The following is a 4,815-nucleotide window of genomic DNA, read 5'->3' on the forward strand; positions in this document are numbered from 1 at the left end:
GTAAAATAGTATATAAACAAAGATGTATATTGCATTGTGTTTCTAACAGCAAAAAATAACATAAATAGGTCAATTATAAAATAAATGTTATTTCCCATACTATAACACTATTCAAGGAGCTCTGATGGCTTAGTGTCTAAGGCATATGACTGCTAACCATAAGGTTGGTGGTTAAAACCCACCAGCCACTCCACAGAAGGAAGACTGGACAATCTACTTCCATAAAGATTTACTGCCTCGGAAACCCAAAGGGGTTACTATGAGGTGGAATCGACTTGATGGCAGCGAATATAATACTATGCAGTCAGTTTTAACAATTTTCTGAATGGGGGAAAATGTTAAACAAAACAAGGAGGTTGCAAAGTATTGTTCTATCAATTTTGCACCAAAAAATTTATATAGAAATATATTATCACATTTATGGTAACAAAGAAAAGCAAGAAAACTCAAGAAAAGCTTAGTATTGGTTATCTTTGGGTGGAAGAACTATATGTGATTGGCTGTTTTCAAACTTTCTATGATATCTAATATTTTTACAATGAGCTTGAAATATTTTATAGACATAAAAAAAGAAAAAGATACAAATGAAAAAGATTACATAATATACAATTAGATGATGGTAACATCCATATTAGTATGGCTATCATGTAACTATATACCACATATTTAGCCAACACTATGTATCATCCTGTTACTGTCAAGCTGATTCTAACTCATACCAACCAACCCTACATGACAGAGAAGTGTCCCACAGAGTTTCCAAAACACAGTGGTTAGCTTGGCTGCTAACCCAGTGGTTTCACAGAAGACAGACTTGGTGATTTGCTTCCATAAAGATTACTGCCTAGAAAATACTATGGGGCAGTTCTACTCTGTCACATGGGGTCACTAGGAGTTGATATTGACTCAATGGCATGTAACAACAACAATCTTTATGGAAACAGACTGCCACATCTTTCTCCAGTGGAGCACCTAACTCATTGCCATTGAGTTGACCCTGACTCATAGCGACCTTTCCTTGGGTTTCCGAGGGGGTATCTCTACAGAAATAGATTGCCCCATCTTCCTTCTGAGGAGTCGCTGGTGGGTTTGAACCACCAGCCTTCTGGTTAGCAGTCAAATGCTTTAGGCACTATGCCACCAGACCTCCCATTGAGCCACCTGGGCTCCTAATATTATGTAGTACCAGGTACTATTAAAAACTTCATTTTACTCATGAAAATCTCATGAAATAGGTAAGATTATTGTCTCTATTTTACAGTTGAAAAAATAGCCTTTCATACAGATTCTGAATATTTTCAAAAAATTTACATTGAAGACACTGGTTTCTTTAATGAAATAACTTTTCATTTTTAATTGCAACTCACAGTAAGAAATACAGGTAGCCCATGACTTACAATACATTTGAATTACTACACACTGCATTTGTAACGATTTTTTTTATTATGATTTGTTTAGGTATGTATGTATCAAGATACATCTGTAAGTTTATATGTAATGTTTTCAACACTTAAAGACAAATACAGATGGGATTTAAAAAGATACTGGTAATAAAAGACAGTAATAATGGAAAAAAAAAAGGTACTCCATTTAAGTCAGAACCAATGACTTATGATCCTTCATCTGAATAGAACCTCATTGTAACTTAGGGACTACCTGTAATATCAGGATCCGATATACATTATACAGTATATAAATTAACTTACAGTTTTATGCACCAATTATTTACTATATGTGCAATACATGCTGTTTTCTATTCTACTTTATTTTCAAAAAATTCTAGTTGCATCCTACTTAACTGATTTCACAACCCTAATGCAATGTTTTTTAAGTTATGGGTCACACGATAATATGATATTCCACAGAACAGAAAATAGACAATAGATATGCATGTTGGGTCACAATATAAAGTATGTTTCTTACTATGAGTTAGACTGAAAAAGAGTTTGAAAGTACCACGTTAAAGAACTTAAAGAATTTTTCAACTTGTTGAAAATCTAATAGTTGAGTTTTTTATTCCCAAATAAAGTTCTTCATCTCCTTCTAAAAAATCAAAGCATATGACCAAATCTGTTAAGACACAAAGGAAGAAAAGGACTTAACCAGGATTCACATTCAAAAGGGAACACATCTGTTCAGATGGAGTTAAGTGAGCTCAACAGAAAATGAGGTGGGATAGGGTGTGTGGTGTGAGATTAGCATCAAAATAATGATGCAGCTTGGTTGTTTGGAGTAAGGACACAGACTCTGGTCAGACAGCATGTTGTTCAGGTAAACTGGAATGGGGGGGAGAGCGGATAAATGAGGCAAGGTGTAGATACGTGTACATAAAAATCTGCCTTGTATTAAGTAATAACTTCTATCACGGTATTTCAAAAAGTTAAAATACCAATCTATTCTCATATCATTTATCACTTGCGCTGACTCAAGTCTTTTGCATGGAAACTTGCAATACCTTAAAATCAAAATGATACATAACACCCCATTATAAAGTTCATCTTTGACATAGGTTAAGTATCTTGCTTGTACCAGATGTTCAAAAATCTGTCTTATTCTGGACTCCACTGAAACCTGCTCAGCAAACCCCCAAGCCTCCAACGAGAGACAAGTGGTGGCTATGCTTGAGGTGTTTTGGCTGAAAAAACCCAGGTATCCACATGGAAGGTAAGAATTCTACTACTGAACCACTTACATGGTCATAAAGTCTAACCTTTATGCCAACACTTCCGAAGGAATTCCAACAGGGGAATGAGGGCTTGAAGAAAAATAGCCTGCACTTGGATATAAATGTTCAAAAAAAATTTTGTACTTTGTCTATAACAAACAAATGATATTTCATTCTTTTGTACACAAAAGTAAAAGGCAACAATGGTAAATACAATTACACCTATAATCCTGCAACATTACTAATGATACTTTATGAGTGGATACATAGATACACAAACAGGTTGGAATGTGGCCACTGATGTACAACCACTGCATATGTAGGCCTGGCAGCAGATACTTCTGTTTGTACATGCTGCAAATATATCCATGCATGTAATACGACACAGGAAGGGAACTTCTTAGCCTTAGCCACATACCTCACAGAACTGAATTACCGGGCTTGAGGGGTAGGGACCAAAGGCTTGGGAGACATTTAGGTCAACTGGCATAATACAGTCCATAAACACAATGTTTTACATCCTACTTTGGTACTTAGGAAGAAGGAAGAGACCATCCACTTCTCAATAAATTGGCCAGGGAAAACCTTATCAATTGCACAGAAATCTGTATTTGTCTTTATGTGTTGAAAACATTACATAAAAACTTACTAATCTACCTTAATACATACATACCTAAACAAATCATAATAAAAAAAATAGTCACAAATGCAGTGTGTAGTAATTCAAATGTATTGTAAACCATGGGCTACCTGTATTTCTTACTGTGAGTTGCAATTGAAAATGAAAAGTTATTTCATTAAAGAAACCAATGTCTTCAATGTAAATTCTTTGAAGATATTCAGAATCTGTATGATACATTACTGGGCAACTTTATGAACAGCTTAGAGACATCGTCCGACACAGTGTAGGAAGATGAGCTCTTTGGGTCGGAAGGCACTCAAAATAGGACTGGGAAAGAGCTGCCTCATCAGAGTAGAACCAACCTTAATGATATGGATAAAGTAAGTCTTTCAAGTCTCCATGTGCTGACACAGCATGACTCAAACTGAGGAGAACAACTGCAAACATCCACTAATCATCGGAACATGGAATGTATGAAGTATGAATCTAGGAAAATTGGAAGTTGTCAAAAATGAAATGGAACACATAAAGATTGATACCCTATGCATGAGTGAGCTGAAATGGACTGGTTTTGGCCATTTTGAATCAGACAACCATACGATCTACTACGCCAGGAATGACAGTTTGAAGAGGAATGGCGTGGCATTCATCATCACAAAGGATGTTTCAAGATCTGTCCTGAAGTATAACACTGTCAGTGACAGGATAACATCCATATGCCTATAAGGAAGACTCGTTAATACTACTATTATTCAAATTTACACACCAACCACCAATGCCAAAGATGAGGAAATTGAAGATTTTTATCAACTTCTGTAGTCTGAAATTGACCAAACGTGCAATCAAGACGTGTTGATTATCACTGGTGATTAGAATGCAAAAGTGGGAAACAAAGAAGAATTACCGGTAGTTGGAAAATTTGGTCTTGGTGACAGAAATAACACCGGAGATTGCATGACAGAATTTTGCAAGACCAATGACTTATTCATCAAGTCAACAACACAAATGGCGGCTATACACGTGAACTTCACCAGATGGAGTACACAGGAATCAGATTGACTACATCTGTGGCAAGAGGTGATGGAAAGCTCAATATCTTCAGCCAAAACAAGGCCAGCTGATTGTGGAAGAGACCATCAACTGCTCAAACGCAAGTTCAAGCTGAAGTAGAAGTTAATTAAAACAAGTCCACGAGAGCCAAAATATGACCTTGAATATATCCCTCCTGAATTTAGAGACCATCTAAAGAATAGATTCGATGCATTAAACACTAGTGACCAAAAACCAGAATTGTGGGATGACATCAAGAGCAACATCCACGAAGAAAGCAAGAGATCATTAAAAATATGAAAAAGAGGAGTTCCGGCAAGATGGCGGACTAGGCAGAAGGACTGCACAGACCCTCTTCAACAAAGACAAGGGAAACCAATTGACACAGACACAGAAGATAATCTTGGACCCCTGAGCCTTGAAGGGAAGGATACAGAAGTAGACTAAACCCCAACTAGCAGAAGAATTTCTGTGAAAA

The 4,815-nt window shown here is 36.4% G+C and overlaps 1 protein-coding gene across 1 annotated transcript in view; it reads right to left on the reverse strand.

The window, feature by feature from the left end:
• Window positions 1–4,815, reverse strand: part of GTPBP10 (GTP binding protein 10) — a 44,983-nt gene that overhangs the window by 30,304 nt on the left and 9,864 nt on the right. The window lies entirely within an intron of this gene.

Source organism: Orycteropus afer, unplaced genomic scaffold, assembly GCF_000298275.1.
Source record: "Orycteropus afer afer isolate SDZICR_OR568_19922 unplaced genomic scaffold, OryAfe1.0 scaffold00063, whole genome shotgun sequence".
Classification (NCBI taxonomy): domain Eukaryota; kingdom Metazoa; phylum Chordata; class Mammalia; order Tubulidentata; family Orycteropodidae; genus Orycteropus; species Orycteropus afer.